The sequence below is a fragment of the Ursus americanus genome, chromosome 18 (genome assembly GCF_024610735.1).
Source record: "Ursus americanus isolate L20-20 chromosome 18, mUrsAme1.1.p, whole genome shotgun sequence".
Taxonomy (NCBI): Eukaryota; Metazoa; Chordata; class Mammalia; order Carnivora; family Ursidae; genus Ursus; species Ursus americanus.
The window spans coordinates 36,610,086-36,632,024 of NC_142144.1; the positions used below are offsets into that span (position 1 = coordinate 36,610,086).

Genomic DNA, 21,939 nt, shown 5'->3' on the forward strand with positions numbered 1-21,939 from the left:
GTACAGAGTCTCAGTTTTACAAGTTTTATAAATTTATTATAAAGGAGCTAAGAATTACATATTCTTGGTTAATTTAAGAATTCTATTAAAAAAAATCTTTAAAACCGTGGATGCCTGGGTGGCTCAGTCGGTTAAGTGTCTGCCCTTGGCTCAGGTCATGATCTCAGGGCCCTGGGATCAAGTCCCACATGGGACTCTCTCCTCAGCGGGCAGTCTGCTTCTCCCTCTCCTTCTCTCTCTTTCCCAAATAAATAAAATCTTTAAAAAAATCTTTAAAACCCTAATAAAAGAAAAAGGGAAATATTCCTTGTCAATTCTCCCCCAAATTGATCTACAAATTCAATATACAATCCCAATAAGTGTTCCAATTGTTCTGGTTAATTCAACAAATTTATTCTACAGTTTCACTGGAAGAAAATACTCAGACAACCCTGTGAGGAGGGAGAGGGGAGAATAAGGGTTAATACATAATTAATAGGGCAGTATAATTTGATACTGGCTTAGAACAAATAGCGAAACAAAACAGAGAATTCAAACTAATATGGGAATTTAATATATAACAAAGAAATGTTATGAACATTAAAAGAAATCATCTCAGGAAAAAGATACTGTTGGGTAAATGATGCTGGGAAAACTAGTTCTCTAGAAGGAAATAACACTGGATCCCTGCAGAACCTAAACAAACGTCTTCAAGATGGATAAAAGATATTAATGTGACAGGTGAAACAATGAAGTTAAAGAACTTCAATCAAAAAAGTACAAACTATGGGGTGCCTGGCTGGCTCAGTTGTTAGAACTGCGACTCTTGCTCTCGGGATTGTGAGCTTGAGCCTCACATCAGGTGTAGAAATTACTTACAAATAAAATCTTTTCCAAAAAAAGGCCAAACTATTAGGTAAAAAATTTATTAATTTGATTGCATCAAATTTAAGCTTCTCTTTACTCAAAGAGATTACAAGAAGACATTTCATAACGGTGCCTGGGTGGCTCAGTCAGTTAAGCGTCTGCCTTCGGCTCAGGTCATGATCCCAGGGTCCTGGGATCGAGTTCCCATCAGGCTCCCTGCTCAGTGGAGAGTTTGCTTCTCCCCTACCCTTCCCCCTGACTGTGATCACTCTCTCTCTCACTCAAATAAATAAAATCTTAAAAAAAAAAAAAAAAAGACAACAACGACATTTCATAAACAAAGAGCCCTGCAACTCAAGAAAACAAAACAGCAGCACCTGGGTGGCTCAGTCGGTTCAGTGTCTGACTCTTGATTTCGACTCAGGTCATGATCTCAGGGTTGTGAGATGGAGCCCCACCTTGGGCTACTCACTCAACATGCAGTCTGGTTGAGATCCTCTCTCCCTCTCCCCCTTCGCTCACTCACATGCAAGGGCTCTCTCGCTCTCTCTCAAAATAAAAACAAAACAAAACAATAACCTTATTCCAAAAAAAATAGCAAAAATTTATAAACAGGCCCTTTACTAAAGAAACACAATAAGCATGTCATGAGATGCTCAAACCAATTATCAGAGAAAGACAAAATTTTTAAATATGAGATATTCTGTATCAGATTAGCAAAATAAGAAAAGTCACATATTGTCAAGTATTAGAATGCAAAGATAAAGGAAAAATATCATGCCCTGACAGTTAAGAGTACAGCTTAATTTCTTCCAGGGCGCCTGGGTGGCACAGCGGTTGGGCGTCTGCCTTCGGCTCAGGGCGTGATCCCGGCGTTGTGGGATCGAGCCCCACATCAGGCTCCTCCGCTATGAGCCTGCTTCTTCCTCTCCCGCTCCCCCTGCTTGTGTTCCCTCTCTCGCTGGCTGTCTCTATCTCTGTCAAATAAATAAATAAAATCTTAAAAAAAAAAAAAAAAAAGAGTACAGCTTAATTTCTTCCTTATTCTATTCCTTATACTATTCTAGAGAACAAAACTTACAGTATTTAGTCAAATTAAATACACATCCCCCATAATCCAGCAGTTCTGCAGCTGGGTCTATATTCCAAAGAAATTCTCATAAGGGTACATAATGGGACCCATACCTGGATGTTTACTATAGTACTGACTGTCAACAAAGTGAAGATGAAGACAACATAGGTGGTCGGCACTGAGAGCAGACAGCTAAACTGTGATGGAAGCATACGACATAATATTGTATAACAGCCATAAGCAATTAGGTGTACACACAGCAACATGGATGCACTTTAAAAATATACTGCTTCAGGGAAGATAAAATATGAATACTTAAATTACAAAAAGTAAAATACATGTACACAGAATAAAACACATTTTGTAGCAACAAATACAAATAAAAAAGTACACATTAGAGTGGATGCCTATGACAGGAGGAGAGAAATGAAAAGTGGGTATGAGGATAAAAGGAAGGAAGTAACACAAGTGGTAGTTTGTATAAACCAATGACAACAATGGGCTATAACCTGAGGATTATTATTAACTTAACCCTCTGCACCTAAGATCCAAGAAGAAAATGTTAGTGGGTGGATAAAGGAATCAGCAGAAATCTGAAAATAATCTGGAAATGTGATAATACATAATAGAATTAAAATAGAAAAATTAAAGACAAGCCTTGCTTTGGAAGAAAGAATCCTTTTACATACCCAGAACAAGTCCTGATAACAGGCCTTAAATAAATACTGCTTGAAATTTTCTTTGAAGTGCTGGAAAACGGTTCCTACATAAATCACCTACTTAATATAGTTTCCTTTATTCCTGAGACAGCTGGGCCTTCCATCTTTTTGTCTGTTAACAATCTTAATTTTCAGTAAGACTTTATTAACATTTCATGAACATTAATTTACAGAAAAAGTACAGATTTTAAAAACAGAGAAAATAAAAATCACCAATTGTACAGTAAACATATCATACCATTCACCCTATCCTGACAGAGGCAGGAAGAGAAAAGCAGGCCACCCATCTTAGAAAGCAAGGAGGCAGAGAACTGGTCTTCTCATTCCCAGTATTCACCTGGCCCAATTTCCCAGGATTGTGTCAAAGAACCTGCCATCAACTAACCATGCCTAAAATTGCTACCAATGCATGAAGTCCTAACCAGCCAGATTTGTCCCCATTTATATTATACTGAAGTGCACAAATGCCACCAGGTGGCACCAAACTGCAGCCAGGACCACATCAGAATTGGATCAAGCAGCTGGATTCCTGTAACTTCAGGCAGGCTAGAAATAACACTACACTTTTATTTTGTGTGATTAATTTTTTTGAACTCCACCTATCTCCCTATGACGGAATTTTTTTAACTCCACTATCTCCTTTTACTTACCACCAACCAGATAATCATACTGAACATTCTGAAATATGATTTAGATTTAGATCACATTTTAACACTTTCATATCCTGTTATATATTAAGATAAAACTATATCACTTATGCCACTGTAATACTCATACATATAGTTTTATATCTGAATGCGTATCATTACGCATTGAATAAAATAATAAAATATGAATCCATACAAACATACAAATTTATTTATAAATTGAAAGCTGAATAGGAACTGTATGTTTATATAGCTTCAAAACAGTTTCCCACAAAATACTAACTACAAAGGAGAAGAGTAACTTTACAGAAACCTGGCAAATATCTTCTAATTAACCAAAGTGGACATCATCATTAATGAGACAAATCAAAATCATGTACCACCTAAAATAACCGTGAGGAAACACTACTAACTCAAATTGAGGGACATTCTACAAAATAAGTGTTCTATAACCATCAAATCCATCAAGGGCATTCAAGTCTGGGAAAAAAACAAGGAATGATTAGAGTCTGAAAGATTATAGACAGAGGACAACTAAAAACAAAAGCAACGGGGCGCCTGGGTGGCACAGCGGTTGAGCGTCTGCCTTCGGCTCAGGGCGTGATCCCGGCGTTGTGGGATCGAGCCCCACATCAGGCTCCTCTGCTATGAGCCTGCTTCTTCCTCTCCCACTCCCCCTGCTTGTGTTCCCTCTCTCGCTGGCTGTCTCTATCCTGTCGAATAAATAAATAAAATCTTTAAAAAAAAAAAAAAAAGCAACACATGATTCTGAACTGGGTTTCTCTACTACAAAGAGCAGTATTTAAAAAATAAGCAAAAGAGAAAGGGCCTTGAGGATTATTAGATGGTACTAATGTCTCAACATTAATTTCCTAATTGTTGATAGCTACATTGTGATTATTCGGAATAATCTTGTTTGTAGAAGATAAACTCTAAAATATTCAGAGAAATGGGAAATCAGAGATTGGCAATTTACTATCTAAATGGCTCAGGAAGAAAGCTTTTGGAACTTTTCTCTAAGTGTGTAATTAATTAATTAATTAATTTAAAAGTAGGCTGCCAACATGAGGCTTGAACTCACAACCTTGAGATTTAAGACCTGAGCTGACATCAAGAGTCAGATGCTTAACCAACTGAGCCACCCAGGTGCCCGTTAAAATTTTTTCTAAAAATTCTTCTTCCCTGAAACAAATAATACATTATATGTTAATTAACTGAATTTAAATAAAAAAATATATATATATATATATATACACACACACACACACAAAATAATTCTTGGGGCACCTGGGTAGCTCAGTCGGTTGGGCATCTGCCTTCAGCTCAAGTTGTGATCCCAGGTCCCGGGATCAAGCCCTGCATCGGGTTCCCTGCTTGGCGGGGAGTTGGTTCCTCCTTCTCCTTCTGCCCCTCCCCCCACTCGTGCTCGCGCTCTCTCTCTCTCTCTCTCTCTCTCTATCTCAAATAAATAAACAATAAAAAAAATCTTTAAAAAAAAATGATTCTTGAGGAGCCTGGGTGGCTCAGTTGGTTAAGGATCTGCCTTCAGTTCAGGTCATGACCCCAGGGTCCTGGGACTGAGCCCCACGTTGGACTCCCTGCTCTGCAGGGAAACTGCTTCTCCCTCTCCCTCTGCCTGCCATTCCCCCTGCTTGTGCTCTGTCAAATAAATAAAATTAAAAAAAAAAAAAAGAAAGAAAGAAAAGAAAAAAAGATTCTTAAGAGAGTGCCTATTAGGAGTGCCTGGGTAGCTCAGTCAGTTAAGTGTCTGATTCTTGGTCTCGGCTCAGGTCATGATCTCAGTGTAGTGAGATTCCATGCTGGGTTCCATGCTGGGTGAAGGGCCCACTTAAAAAAAAAAAAAAAAAAAAGGGAGTGCCTATCGAAGAATATTCATAAACACATTAGAATGGTTGCCTAAGGGAAAGGAGGGGAAGAGAATGGGATAGGAATAGGAATAAAAAGAAATGGATACATACATACCTATCTATCAACCACCACCAAACAAATAAGAAAAGATCTGGTATGGGCAAAATACTGATAAAAAGACATGAACTGAGAAGTATGATTGTTAACACTGGGAACAATAACAAAAAAAAAAATTGGTTTAAATAAATACTGGCAATAGATGACTGAGTCTGGGGGTAGGACTCACTCGGGTGTGGCTTTATCCAGTGACCATGGGAGGTAACCAAAGGCTCACTCACTCTCCATGTCTAAAACAGTTGAAAGAGGTTGCTTCTGAGAGTAGGGATTTATATAAAACTATATATATATATATTATTTTTATAAATGAAAATTAAATTTAATTAAAAGGAAAGAAGCAAGTGTCAAATCAGTAATGCGAAGGCAGTAAGGAATCTGGATTAGCAGGATTTGGAAGGGCAGGCAAATTTTAAGAGGTGAAGAGTAAGCCAGAAGTCAGGAATCCAGACAGGCAGGTCAGTTACGTCATCAGCCATCAGGACAGAGAAGAAACTTGTTATTGCAAAGGGCATCTAAACCATGAGTTCAGTAGCTCATGACTCCAGCTGATATAAGGGTACAGCTGGTCTAGTATCATGAGATGAAAAGTAAATACAAGTGATTGAGAAATAAAGTAACTAATGCCAGCCTCGTTACCAGTTTCTGATGTAACTGTCCTTGCAGCTATAGCCACTTTAATACCCACAGCATCAATACATCCCTAAGTCCCAGGAACAATTCTAACTTGATTACTATGTATAAGCCCTCCATCCTCAGACTCTGTTGAATCCTGAATGGTCTAATTACCGGACTCCAACCTCTTTCCTCCAGCCCAAATGCCAACGTGTGCCCCAACTCTAATTCTGAAGTTCCTGTTCTAGAAGTGTATTTCATTTCTGCTTGCCATGCCCAATGTCTTCCTGAAGGCTGTACTCTGTTCCAAACTCCAGTAGCAGTGGTCTATCTGGTCCTCTCAGCAGACAACTTCCTGACAAACCATCTTGTCTGAACATCCAGCTATCCTGCTTTGGGAGCCAGGGCAAAATACAATTAAGGCAGATAGACTTAATAAGCTACAAAATCACAAATGCAGACTGATCTGCATAACCTTGGACTACTAAACACTCTGTGAGCCTTAGTTTCCCCACATATATAGAACTGGTCCAGTAATACACCTCATGGGGTTGCTATAAGAAATACAGTTGGGGGCAGGAGAGAGAAGAAGAAATTAGTAGTATCAGCTCTCTCTCACTGAGTGCTTACAACGTGCCAGGCACTGTTCTAAATTCTTTACATATGTTAATTCATTTTAATTCCTTTTTTTAAAGATTTGAGAGAAAGGGAGTGTGCATGAGCAGGGGGAGGGGCAGAGGAAGAGGGAAAGAGAATCCTCAAGCTGATTCCCCACTGAGGGTGGAGCCTGACTGGGGTCTGGATTCCAGGACCCTGAAATCATGACCTGAGCCAAAATCAAGAGTGTGGGCTGCTCAACCAACGGAGCCACCCAGGCGCCCCACTTCATTTACTTCTTAAAACAACCCTGTGAGGTAGGTATATCATCAAACTCATATTATAAAGAGGAAAATGAATACAAAGAGTTTTAGAAACTTGCACAAGGTCACACAGCTAGTAATTAATGGAGTCTAGATATTATAAATATATATTCCCCTTAGCACAGGGCAGGGCACACAGTAATCACTTAATAAAGAGTAGCTATTATTACTTTTAATTCTCTGCTGAGTTAGACAATTTTTCATTTTTTTAAAAAGATTTTTTAACTTATTTATTTGAGAGAGCAGAGTGTGCAAAAACATGAACAGGGCGGGGAGAAAGGCAGAGAGAGAGGGAGAAGCAGGCTCCCTGATGAGCAGGGAGCCTGATGCCAGACTCGATCCCAGGACCCCAGGATCATGATCTGAGCTGAAGGCAGGTGCCTAACTGATTAAGCCAAGGAGGCACCCTGACAATTTTTTCATTTTAGATTAAGACTCCTTAGCCTGAAAATTGCCAGACCCATGAGACTGGACTGTTCTACATATGTGAGGCTGGCTCAGTTCCAGGCAGTTATACTTCAACCACTGGGCAAATCTAGACCTTTCTTCACCTTCCTTACCTGGCTCTAAATAAGAAACATACACTCCCAGGTCACAATATTTAGCAAATGGCTTAATGCTGAATAGAGTAAAAAATCATATGATCATCTCCATAAGATGCTGAAAAGGCATGCAACAGAATTCAACATCCATTCTTTTTTTTTTTTTAAGATTTTATTTATTTATTTGACAGAGAGAAAAACAGCCAGCAAGAGAGGGAACACAAGCAGGGGGAGTGGGAGAGGAAGAAGCAGGCTCCCGGTGGAGGAGCCCGATATGGGGCTCGATCCCAGGACTCTGGGATCACTCGCTGAGCCGAAGGCAGATGCTTAATGACTCAGCCACCCAGGCACCCCTCAACATCCATTCTTGATTATAAAAAAGGGGATATTTCTATAACATAGTAAAGCATATTATAGCTAACCCAAACCCAACACAATGTTTAGTAAGTGCCATAAGCATTCTCAGTAAGGTCAGGAAAAAGATAAGGATATTCTTCATCATCATGGTTATTTAACATTATTCTGCATATACCAACCAATATAAGAGAAATAAAATAAGAGGATAAGAGAGAAATAAGCATAAATAAGAGAAAGGGAAAGTATAAAAATTACAAGAATTAAAATCATGATTTTCAAATTATCTGCTTTACATGGAAATCTAAAAAGAATCATCTAGAAAATTATTACAAATAGTAACAATTCAGTTGGGTGCTGGTGCAAATTAACACAATAAATTCAAAAGTGCTCCCACACAGAACTATCAACTGAGAAAACAGAAGAAAATATCCTATTTGAAATTGCAAAAATAAAGATTACTTAGCAATAAAATTGAATGCAAGATTAATAACTGAAAAAAAAGGATGAGGATACTCTTTAATGACAAGGAAAGTACATATTAAGTGAAAAAAGGGGTGCTGCAACTTAAGTATGATACCATTTGTGTGAAAAAAGGGTATCTATACAGAGACATTACACCCTTCACAAAAATTAACTGAAAATGGACCACAGACCTAATGTAAAACACAAAACCATAAAATTCCTAGAACACAGGAAAAAAATCTAGATGACCTGTGATTTGGTGATAACTTTTTAGACAATGCCAAAGGCATGGAAGAAAGAACTGATAAGTTGGACTTCATTAAAATTAAAAAGAGCTCTGTCCCCTTCAAAAAACAAAACAAAAGAGCTCTGTGGATGACACTGACAAGAAAATGAAAAGACAAGCCACATACTAGGAGAAAATATTGGTGAAAGACACATGTGCTAAAAGACTTATCCAAAATATATAAAGAACTCTTAAAACTCAATGATAAGACAATAGACAACATGATTTAAAAACAGGCAAAAGATCTGAACAGACCGCTCACTAAGGAAGATATACAGACAGCAAATAAACATACGAAAAGATTTCTCAACATTATACATTTTTGCAAATTAAAACAATGAGATTCCACTATACACCTATTAGAACAGTTAAGATTCAAAACATTGACAAAACCAAATGCTGACAAGGATGTGGAGCAACTAGAACTCTCATTCATTGCTGGTGGTAATGTAAAACAGTATAGCCACTGTGAGACACAGCTGGGCATTCTCTTACAAAATTAAATATACTCTTCTGCAATCCAGCAACCACGCTCCTTGGCATTTAAAATCCAAATCAGTTGAAAACTTATGTCCACACAAAAGCCTGTGCATAAATGTTTATAGCAGCTTTATTAATAACTGCCAAAATCTGGAAGCAACCAAGATGTCCTTCAACAAGTAAATGGAAGCAAACTATGGTACATCCAGACAATATAATATTATTGAATGCTAATACGGAATGAGTTATCAAGCCACTAAAAGACATGTAGGATCCTAAATGCCTATTACTAAGTAAAAACCAATCTGAAAAGGCTACATACCAAACGATTCCAACTATACGGCATTCTGAAAAAGACATTCTGAAAAAAACTATAGAGCTAGAAAAAAAGATCAGTGGTTGGGAACTGGGAGAGAAGAATAAAAGAGCACAGAGGATTTTCAGGACAGTGAAAATACTCTACATGATATTATAGGGATGGATAAATGTCATTAAACATCTGTGAATGTGCAATGCTAAGAGTGAACCTGAATGTGAACGATGGGACTGTGGGTGACTGTGATGTGTCAGTGTAGGTTCATCAACTGTAACACATGTACTACTCTGGTGGTTCGAGAAGCTGGTAATGGGGAAGGCTATGCAATGTGCGGGGTCAGTAGTATATGGGAAATATCTGTACCTTCCTCTTAATGTTGCTATGAACCTTAAATTGCTCTAAGAAAAGTCTTAAAAAAAAAAGAAAACAATTTATTGGGGCGCCTCTGTGGCTCAGTCGGTTAAGTGTCTGCCTTCGGCTCAGGTCATGATCCCGGGGTCCTGGGATCAAGTCCCACATTGGGCTCCCTGCTCAGCGGGGAGTCTGCTTCTCCCTCTCCCTCCGCTGCTCCTCCTGCTTGTGCTCTGTCAAATAAATAAATAAAATCTTTAAAAAAAAAAAAAAGTTTACCAAAAAAAAAAAAAAACTAAATAAATAAGAGGTCTGAAAGAGACACAAAAGAAGTTCTGAATAAATGAAAGGTCCTGGAAAGATTTTAATATTGTCAAGATGTCAACTCTCTCCAAATTAACTTAAATATGAAATTCAGGGGCGCCTAGGTGGCTCAGTAGGTTAAGTGTCTACCTTTGGCTCAGGTCATGATCTCAGGGTCTTGGGATCATGCCCCATGTCAGGCTTCCTGCTCAGTGGGGAATCTGTTTCTCACTTTGCCCCTCCCCACTCTTGGTGCTTGGGCATGCGGGCACGCTCTCTCACAAATGAATAAAGAAATATTTATAAATAAATAAATAGATAAATAAATGGAATGCAGTGACCCCCCCCCCCAAAACCACTAAAAGGATTTAGCGACCCAGCCGATTTGATTCAAAGGTTCATACAAAAAAACCAAACCAAACAAAACAAAACAAAAACCAAAGAATAGCCATGAAATTTCTCAGGAAAAACAAAAATAACGAGAGGGAAATAACCCTAACAGACATTAAAAATATATTCTAAGTCAAAATAAGTAAAACTAGGTAGAGATTAACGGAACAAACCGCAGAAACAGACCCAAATAAACAGGGGAATTTGGATTATGATAAAGGTAGCATTTCAAAACAGTAGAAAAAAATAGATTACTCAGACTAACTTTTTGCTATAAGTACCCTTTAATACTTTATGAGTTTTATACCATGTTATCTTTTAGTGTTATAGATTGTACAGTCACAGCTCATTTTTGCTCACCCTCAAACCTACTAAAAGTTAAAATAAAGGAATTTTTTTTTAAAGCATACACCCACAAGGACAAAGACAATGGGCAAAGAGACCAAGCAATTAAATTTTGGACAGTAAAAAGCAAATGGAAAAGATACAAATTATTCCAACTGACCAGAGAAAGCTGTCTTAAACTGGTAGTGGAAAAGCAGAGAACCAACATTACACATACAATCCCCCCAAAATCTTGAGAACTGGAAGCATCAAGTAGCTCTGAAGTGGGAGTAGAAGAGAGCTAAGAGGAGGAAGACTTTCTGAACATTTTTTAACAAAACAGTGAGCTTCTCAGATTCCCTCTCCTTGACTTATGCAGCTGGGTGCTCATTCCAGAAGACGGACATTTTATTCCCTGGAGAAGGTGAAAGTCTTTGAGTAGGGCAACATGAAGCTCAGTGCCGGGTATTAACTCCATGCTGCAAACAAGCAAATGGGAATTAAGGAAAAGATAATATGCTAAAAGTTGACAACTCTAGTCCTCATTTTCAGGTGGCTCACAGAATGCTGGCAGTTAGTCTCTTACTCTCCACACAGAACACTGTTAAGAGCCTCCACTAGGGAACTTACAGGCCCAAAAGAAAGGCCTAAAGATAGTGACATTAAAAGGTTCCATTAGGAAAATGCCAGCCAGATACCATACAAAGATGTTAAAAGTTGCCTGCCATCCATGCATCCAGAACTTCATCAGTTTTTTGGTCACTCAGATACCAAGCAGAAGACAATTCTGCTCCCAAGTAGGATATAGTAGGTCACAGCAGACCAGTGCTCTTTCTGAAATAATGCAAGGCAGCAGGGAGAGGAGGGAGGTTTGCAAAATTATTTTTTTGGAAAAACTATAGAAACCAATAAAAGTAACAAGAACTATTTGAACTAAAATTTCAGAGAGAGGAAAAGTCCTTCTTTTATGAGCCAGAGATTGACAGCCATTTTATTCATTTTCTTTTTCGGGGGTGGGCGGGGCATTTTGCCAACTGGGTTGGGGGAGAGGCTGAAAAATGAGAGTGGGCATAGGCAGAGGGACTCTAAGAGAAAGAGAAATCAGTTTTCGGTGGTCACACAGGGCTGGAAGGAAGGACAAGAAGTGCTTAAGACACATGGCCAATTTTCCCCAAGGGAAATTTGCTGGCTCTAGGGCATGGACACAAAAACACAATCTACCTTCAGATATTATATAGGGGCACCATGTCAGAGGGAAAACAGCTAACTCAGAACTTCTGAAGGATAGAATTCAATCTCCTGTAGTCATGCAAAGCTGAGGAGACACAGATTCATCTCTCTCAAAGTCCAGAGGGGCACACCAGAAACACAAGGGCAACCAGAAATGGACTGAGTCTTACTAAAACTTTAACCCAAGCCCCCACCTAAATTAGTCCTTGGCTCATTTGAAAGGAATAGCCCCACAACCTATCTTCCTAAAAGAGGGAAAGGGGGAAGCATCTTTGGATAAAGATATTATCTCAGTCTCTTTATGGTTCTTCTATGTGCATTCTCTGACATAATTTAAAAAACGGATACACAGCGAGGCAGACTAATGACTGATAATCAAGAGAGGAAAAAAGTATAGAAACAAATCTACATGGGGTGCCTGGGTGACTCAGTTGGTTAAGCATCTGACTTCTGCTCAGGTCATGATCTCAGAGTTCTCTTGGCAGGCTGTGCACTCAGAGAGGAGTCTGTTTCTCCCTCTCCCTCTGACCCTGCCCCTCGCACCACCACCACCACCACCACCACCACCACCACCCCCCGCTCTTGTGTGTGTTCTCTCAATAAAATCTTTCAAAAAATAAAATAAAATAAAATAAACAAAAACAAATCCACAGATGACCCAGGTATTCAAGTTAGTAAACAGGACTTTAAAATGACAATGATTAGTATGTTAAAACCGAGGAAAAGATGGGCAAACATAATTTTTTAAAAATAAATTTTAACAAATAATCTGAATCTATTTTAAAAAGCATATACCTGAAATATAGTTATCTAGAACTGAAGACTCACTGGGTAGACTTTTTTTTTTTTTTAAGATTTTATTTATTTGACAGAGAGAGACACAGTGAGAGAGGGAACACCAGCAGGGGGAGTGGGAGAGGGAGAAGCAGGCTTCCTGCTGAGCAGGGAAGCCCGATGGGGGGATGGATCCACCTGGGCCAAAGGCAGATGCTTAACGACTGAGCCACCCAGGCGCCCCTCACTGGGTAGATTTAACAGCAGATTTGGAACAGCATCGAACAAGATGAGTAAACTCAAATTCAGGTCAGTAGGAAACGTTCAAACTGAAGCACGGAAAAGAAAAGAAAAAAAAAAAAAAAGGACAGGACAGAACAGAGTGTAGGAGATGGGTAGGACCTAATTATAAAAGGTCTAACATATAAATGGAGATGAGAAAGAGAGAACAGGGTAAAAGCAATAAACAAAGAGATAATGAATGGCTAAGAATTTTCCAAAACTGATAACTACACATAGATTTAAGAAGCTCAGTGTACCAGCGGCGCCTGGGTGGCTCAGTTGGGTAAGCATCTGCCTTCGGCTCAGGTCATGATCCCTGGGTCCTGGGATTGAGCCTGCTTCTCCCTCTCCCTCTGCCCCTCCCGCCTGCCCCCCTACACCCACCCCGTTCATACTCGGTCTCTCTAAAATAAAATAAAATAAAATAAAATAAAATAAAATAAAATAACTCAGTGAACCAAAAGCAGGATAAATGCAAAGAAAACCACATTTAGGCACACCATAAAATGTTGAAACAAAGACAAAGAGAAAATCGTAAAAGGAACCACAAGAAAAAAGACATTAAAGTACCAATCATAGTATTGATAGCTGACTTGTCAAAAGGAATTAAGGAAGCCAATATATACATACAAGGGAATATTATTCAGCCATAAAAGAAAATCCTGTTTGAGACAACATGGATAAACACTGAGGGCATTATGTTAAGTGAAATTAAGCCAGAGAAATACAAATACTGTATTATCTCACTTATTTGTGGAATCTAAAAAAGCCAAAGTTATAGAAACAGAGAGTAGACTGATTGGTGGTTGCCAGGGGCTTAGGGTGGGGGCAGGGGTGTTGGTCAAAGGATACAAACTTCTAGTTATAAGATGAATAAATTCTGGGGATTAAATGTATAGTATGGTGACTATAGTTAACAACAATGTACCATATACTTGAAAGTTGCTAACAGAGTAGATCCTAAATGTTCTCACCACCATAACATAAAAATGGTAATTACAAGAGATGACGGGTATGTTAACTAAGCTTACTGTGATAATCATTTTCCAATATATATGCCTATCAAATTACTGCACTGTACACCTTAAACTTATATGTAACTTCAAGCTCTCTGTCAATTTTATCTCAATAAAACTAGAGAATGAAGAGAAATTAAGGAAGCCAGAAAACAATGAAATGATGATTTTGGGATAATGAAAGCCTCCTCCCACCCCACCCCACCTAGTAAAAAAACCCAACCCAGAATTCTATAACCAGCACCAAAACAAAACAAAACAAAACTTCAAAAAAAAAAGATGTTTTCAGGCAAACAAAAACTGAAACTGTTGCCAACAAACCTGCACTACAAAATTTATTGAAAGGAAGTTCTTTAGGCTGAAGGAAAACATCTAAAACTACCACTGCAAGAAGAAATGAAAAACACTGGAAAGGGAAATATGTGATTAAGTATAAAGAGTATTTGTGATACCTAAAAACACATAAAATTCAAATTTCAATATCCATAAATAAAGTTTTATTGGAACACCATTACACTCATTTATTTATAATTGGTCCTGGCTGCTCTAACACTGCAATGGAGAGTTAAGTAATTGCAACAGAGACTATGTAGTGCCCTCATCACTTCATACCGCTGCATCATGGTGCACTACAAATTACAGTGATGTAGTTATATCCGACAGCACTGAATGTCACACATACTGCTGTATGTGACATTTTATTTATAAGTGCACAACCCGTCCTATCAAAACAAGAAAGTGCACTTCAAATGCCAAACATCAAGACACAGTGGAGTGTGTTTTGTCATCAAATTAGATGGCAAGGCATTGTCTTTATTTTGTAATCACACTATAACTATGTTAAAAGAGTACAACATACACAGACACTACCAGATTGTACTCATCACGGTAGTTACCAACTCACAGGAAAGCATCAGTCAGAAAAATCAGAGAATTTTAAATTGAATTATCTCATCATAATTTCTTCATAAAATAATGAAACTGACCAAACTAGGTGTGTGAGTAGCCCATTTGTCACCCTAGCAAGGAAAGCCATTTACTGATGGTGAGTTAATTAAACAGTGTTTGATTACAGCAAAGAAATGCGTCCAGATAAAACAAACTTTTCTAAGATTATTAGCCTTTCAGAGAGAACAGTTTTTCATGCAAGCTGAGGATACTGGGAGCAATAGTAACAGTCAATTAAAAAACAAGGCAATGATTTCTAGTGGGTTTCCTTGACTAGAGATAAGTCAACAGATGTTGCCAGTTACTGATCAGCTGTTTATTTGAGCAGTCAATACAGAGTTTGAGTGACTAAAGAATTAGCCTCTATGAATGTCTATGTGAAACAACTATAGTAAAGAATATTTTCAAACTTAAGAAAACATTAATTCAGTACAACCTGAAGTGGAATCTAAGAAACATTAAAAGTGATGGTGGTAAAATATGCGTGGTACAGAAAAAGGCTTAGTGGGAAAACTTAACAAAACCTGTGAAAATGTAAAATGTATAAGGTATTTCAAGCCTATGGTTATCCACTGTATTATGCAGGTACTCTGGGGAAAATATCTGAATCCACTATGTCTTACAGACCAGTAGTGCCAAAAGATAAATTTCATTTGCTTTTGTGGATTTAACATTATTGGTTCCAAAACAGAAGCTGAATATCCTGACTTGCCCCACCACTCAGCAGTTTGATGGCTTGGCAGTTGATTATGTTTTATAGCAATTTTTTGAGCCCAGGAATGAGCTTAAACATTTCCTAAAGGGGGAAAAAAAAACCAAAAAACAAAACAGCCTTACCACTATTATAGAACAATGAGTGGCTTCGGAAATTTAGCTTTTGCTGAAAACTTGATGTTTCTTGGTGAACTTAAAATTAGCAAAATGCTGCTCATATATGAAACATACACAGGTAAAGCCTAAAATATTTTGATGACAGCAAAAGCTTTTGGAATCATATGTACTGGCAAATTGCTTTATACAATTCCTGTTCAGTCAAAAGTTAAAACAAGAAGGTCTCCATTCTCACACAAATTTCCAATAGATGTATTTTCTGAGCTCAAAGGGCAGTTTCAGCAGTGTTTTTTGACCCCAGAGCCAAATAAAATAGAAAATTACATATTTTAAAATCCATTTAACTACACAACTGAGAAGCTTCCACCTAACCCACAATTGGAAGTAATTAATCTGCACTATAATGACATGCTAAAAGACAAATATTGAGAATCCAACAGAATTTTACAAATGCCTTCCAAGCAATAAATATCTCAATGAAAATCACAGGCTAATGAAAAAAAATCATATGCTCACAGATTGATGTTTGTATTTGGCAGTACCAATCAATGTGAAGACATTTCAAAAAGAAAATCTCATTAGTGAACAGCAACAGATGAACACCTGCAATCAATTTTAATGATAACAAACAATAACTCTGAACCCCAATTAAGCATTATCTAACCCCCCAAAATTAATTCCATTCTTCTCATTAGACCTGTATTATAAAAAACTATACTTAATTATTTACATTTTGAATTTTGTCAATAAGATTTTTGTGGAAATTTGTTTTCTCTCATTATGTAAGTATGTAATAATTTTGATTTTTTTCCTTTTGGTCTGCAAAGCCTAAAATCCTAAAATATCTGCATTTGGCGTTTTATAGAGAAAGTATGTCAACCTCTGAACCATGTAGTTCCACTGAACTATATAATTCCTTGTAGAACTAAAAATAAAGGAGGTTAAAAAAGAGTATAGTATGTAATAGCAATATAATCTGAAGATTTAGATACATAGTACAGATATAAGGAGGGAATGGAGATAGGATATGCAAAGTAATTTACGCAACTGTTCAGTAATCACAGTGGTAACAGTAATATTAGTATTGCTACTCTGAGACTATAGTATGATGTGGGATAAAACAAATGAGTAATTAATAAATAGGACATTTTAATTCATTATCCCCTGTATCCTTGAAAACTGGAATTTGTGGTATGGAAAAAAGGGAGATATGGATATAATACAGAAGAGATTAAGTTTTAAAACTCTGTGTGTGTGTGCACAGATACACAGATGTACATACATCACTCCTAACTCTGTCCTAGACAAAATGATAACTCACAGCAATGAGCATACCTAATGCCCAGATGACATTCTCAGATATCATTTTCCACTAAAACCAAGATCAAGGTGGTTACAAATCTGAAGCAGGAAATGTAAAAGATAAACCTGGAACACTTGGTCATACCAGATAGCAAGGTTTCTAAAAAGACTACCTGGAGGGTGCCTGGGTGGCAACTGAGTTGGTTGAGCGTCTGTCTTTGGTTCAGGTCATGATCCCAGAATCCCAGGATCATGTCCCACATCCGGGCTCCCTGCTCAGGGGGAAGTCTGCTTCTCCCTCTACCCTTCCTCCCCCCCCCCCACCGCCCCCGCTCATGCTCTCAAATAAATGGATAAAATCTTAAAAAAAAAAAAGACTACCTGGAGTGGATCACGTTATACAAAAGCCAACGTGAGGAGGCTTCAACTGGCCAAAGACAGGACAATTTGAACATCAATAATATTAATAATTGCCACTGATTAAAACCCATCAGATGTTTGAAATTCCTGAATTCATAATGATATTTTTTAAAAATAGCTAGTTCTCTTAGAGGATAATAGGCAACTAATTTGCTATCTTGAAGTGATAAAGGCAAAGAATCAAGTATGTATCCTACCTTTCCTATATGAACTATAGCTCTGAAAAACTAGTAGACAAGTAGAAGCATCTCTTAATAAAAGTATTCCAACTAACAAATGAAAAAAATAACAATGTCACTATTTTGTAACCACCAATAATTTAATAGATCTGGGCATTAAGCCCAACTGCTAACATAATAAAAGAGAAAACCAGTAACGTCTCTCTTGATGAAAAAACAAAACACTGCCTATAGCAGTGCCTAAACAATTGAACCAGACTGACCAAGGCTCTGAATTCCAGCTACCAATTTGTAATAAATACAGAGGATGAAGGAACATGCCCAACTGTAACATTAAGTGTACAATCCGTAAAATTCAAACTTTGGCCAGGGTTCTTCAACAGAAAAACAAACTACTGAGCAGATAACCAAACATTACCAGACTTGAGGTAAAGTCTTTATTTTATTTATTTATTTTTAAAGATTTTTATTATTTATTTATTTGACAGAGAAAGACACAGCGAGAGAGGGAACACAGGCAGGGGGAGTGGGAGAGGGAGAAGCAGGCTCCCTGCAGGGAGCCCAATGCAGGGCTCGATCCCAGGACCCTGGGATCATGACCTGAGCCGAAGGCAGACGCTTAACGATGGAGTCACCCAGGCACCCCTGAAGCAAAGTCTTTAACGTGAATCATTCTTATCAAAACAAATTAACAACCTGGAAGAAACAGTCTCTAAGGGAAAAGTAAGCTTAAAACAAACAGGGGAGCCTGGTTGGCTCAGTCTCTTGGTCGTCTGCCTTGGGCTCAGGTTATAATCTCGGGTCCTGGGATCGATCTCCCTGCTCATTGGGGAGTCTGCTTCTCCCTCTGCCTCTCCCCCCCGCTCTCGCTCGTTTGCTGTCTAATAAATAAAAAACAAAAAACAAACACATCTGTATGTATCTACGTATAAATATATATAATGTATTCAGCAAGTTCACAGAAGGCACTGCAACCATGCCTCAAAAACAATGTTCTTTTAAAAAATCAGGTATCAAGATAGAACTCTTTGAAATTAAGTAAAACAGCAGTGGGGTGACTGGGTGGCTCAGTTGGTTAAGCGGCTGCCTTCGGCTCAACTCATGATCCCAGGGTCCTGGGATGGAGCCCCAGGTCGGGTCCCTGCTCATCGGGGAGTCTGCTTCTCCCTATCCCTTTGCCTCTCCTCCCCCTCCCCCTTCCCCTGCCACCACGGTGATGTGTGCTCACTCACATGCACTCTCTCTCAAATAAATCTTTAAAAATAAATATAATAAATAAAAGCAGAAATAAACATACAATAAATGTCATTCCTAGGTATCCTACTTACCCACTAGAAATAAACAAGGGTCCACTAAAAGACCTTAATAAGAATGTTCATAACAGCTTTATTCCAAGTAGCAAAAAAACTAGAAACAATCTAAACATCTATCAAACAGATTAACAAATTAGGGTATATTAACAATTAGGGTATATTGATACAATGGAATACTACTCATTAAAAGGAACAAACTACTATACATGTAATATATGTGAATCTCAAAAACATTATGTTGAGCAAAAGAAGCCAAACCTAGGAATACATACCGTATGATTTCATTTATATAAAGCTCTGAACAGGCAAAACTAAGGACTACAGTGATAGCAAACAAGAGTAGTAGCCCGGGATGATGTGGGGGGGAAATGATTTGAAAGAGGTAGGAGAGAACTTTCTGGAATGATGTAAATGTTCCACGATTTCACTGTGGTGGTGGCTAAATGTGATGTGTACATTTGTCAAAATTAAACCACGCATGAGCACCTGGGTGGCTCAGCTGGTTAAGCATCTGCCTTCAGCCCAGGTCATGATCCCAAGGTGCTGGGATCGAGCCACATAGCATGCCCTTTGCTCAGCAGGAAGCCTGCTTCTCCTGTCCCTCTGCCCACTTCTCCTCTTCCTCTGCCGACTTGTGCTATCAAATAAATAAAATCTTAAAAAAAAAAAACCACATACTTAAAATCAGTACATTTTATTATATGTAAATTATACTTGAATATGCTACATAAAACAGCAAAAAGAAAAGCTACATAGAAGGGAGGAAAGATAAAAGTGAGCTAATTATTTTTAAGATTTTATTTTTAAGTAATCTCTACACCCAACATGGGGCTCAAACTTACAACCCTGAGATCAAGAGTCACATCCCCTACTGACTGAGCCAGCCAGGCACCCCAGGTGAGGTAATTATTTAATTAAAAGAATAAAAACATGGGGTGCCTGGCTGGCTCAGCTGGTAGAGCATGTGACACAATCCGGAGGTAGTGAGTTCAAGCCCCAAGTTGGGAGTAGAGATTTCTTAAAAAAATAAAAATAAGGGGCACCTGGGTGGCTCAATCGTTAAGCGTCTGCCTTCGGCTCAGGGTGTGATCCCGGCGTTCTGGATTCGAGCCCCACATCAGGCTCCTCCACTGGAAGCCTGCTTCTTCCTCTCCTACTCCCCCTGCTTTATGTTCCCTCTCTCTCTGGCTGTCTCTATCTCTGTCAAATAAATAAGTAAAATCTTTTTAAAAAATTAAAAAAATAAAAAATAAAAATAAAAAGTAATTTTAAAAAATAAAAAATAGTGAACTCAATCCCAACTCTTACCAAGCAACATTCTTCTTAATTACATATGAAACATTTTTCCTCTTAAGATTCTTAAAAATTAAATGTGGCTAAGTAGAACATGGGAAACTTATTGCTAACTTAAAGACAGGAACTGAAGTATAAGGAATTAATGACTTTCTTAGTCACTGGAATTCTTTTGCAGTATTTGACAAAACAAATGTTGAACAAAAAGCCCATTGCAATACATGGCCCTCCTGAATGTTTAACATTATGACTAGAAGGTTAGAAGCTACCAACTTCAACTGCCCTCCTAATATATATGAAAATGTGGAATTGAAAGGCTCATATATATAAGTACTGAATACTAGGCCACAACATTGCTTTTCAGGCTATCAGTAATCCTTTAGTAAGAAGACAAGGGACAGACCTATGGCTGCTTTTACATCCTACCAAATAATGTGTGGGTGGGTAGCAAACACTTGATGGGTTGCTAGGGATTGTCTTTACCGCAAAGGCCAAGGATTAAGACCTATGTAAAGAGACTTATTTTTCTGAGGCCTCTATTTCCTGTCATATAATTTAAAAACTTGAGAATTTATGTAAAATGCTTGCTGTATGCCCAATTTTTAGATTAAAAATCCACAGCTTCTAAAAATAATTAAAAAATAAAAATAAATAAAAAATAAAAACACAAAGAAACTGAAAATCAGAGAAAAAGACATTTTAAATTAGAGATTAATCCAGGCAATCCAACATCCAGGTAATAGGCACTTCCAAAAGAGAACAGCAAAAATTTATAGGAGAAAATATCATTGAAATAATTCAAGAAAATTTCCCAATGCTGAAGAACATGAGTTTCCAGATTAAAAATACCCCTAGCAATGTGAAATTTCAGAATAGTGGGAACACAAAGAAGATCCTGCAAATTTCCACAAGAAAACAGTTCACATATAATGGACAGGACTGAGAATGGCTTTGAATTTCAAATAGGCCTTCTGGAACCAAGAGGACAATACAGCAACAGGCTCAAAATTCTAAAGCTACATGATTTCCAACCTAGAATTCTATATCCTGCCAAGCAATTCAAATGTAAAGGTACAGTAAGAGCTCAAAAATTCACCTGCTATGCACACCTCCTCAAAAATATCTACTGAAGGATAAAATATACCAAAACAAAAGAATGAACCAGAACACAGAGGATAAGGTAAACAGCCAATCCAACACAGATAGGAGCATGAAACACCCAGGATGGTGGTGAAAGGAGTGAACTCAAATAACAGTTGTAAACTAGGTAAAGAAAGCAACCATGCAGAATAAAATTCAGAACACTTCAGGAGAAAAGTAAAATGATACAGCCACTTTGGAGAACAGTCTGGCAATCCCCCAGAAGATTAAACAGTTAATATACAATTTAGCAATTCAACTCCTAGTTACACACCCAAGAGAAATGAAAAGTACATCCACACAAAATATGCACATATGTTCACAGAAACATTATTCATAATAGCCAAAAAGTAGAAACAACCCAAACAGACAAAATGTGGTATGTCCGTACAATGGAATTTTATTCAGCAACATAGATGAATTTTGAAAACATCATGCGAAGGGAAAGAAGTCAGTCACAACAGATCACATATTATATATTGTATAATTCCATTTATATGAAATGTTCAGAACAGACAAATCTATATAGACAAAAAACAGACTACTGATTGTTTAGGATTGAAGAGGCTGAGGAGAAACAGGGTGTGATTGCTTTAAG

General features: G+C 37.9%; 1 protein-coding gene across 2 annotated transcripts in view; it reads right to left on the reverse strand.

Annotated features, from left to right (window-relative positions):
• The window catches only part of UBE2R2 (ubiquitin conjugating enzyme E2 R2), a 106,710-nt gene that overhangs the window by 62,641 nt on the left and 22,130 nt on the right, over window positions 1–21,939 (reverse strand). The window lies entirely within an intron of this gene.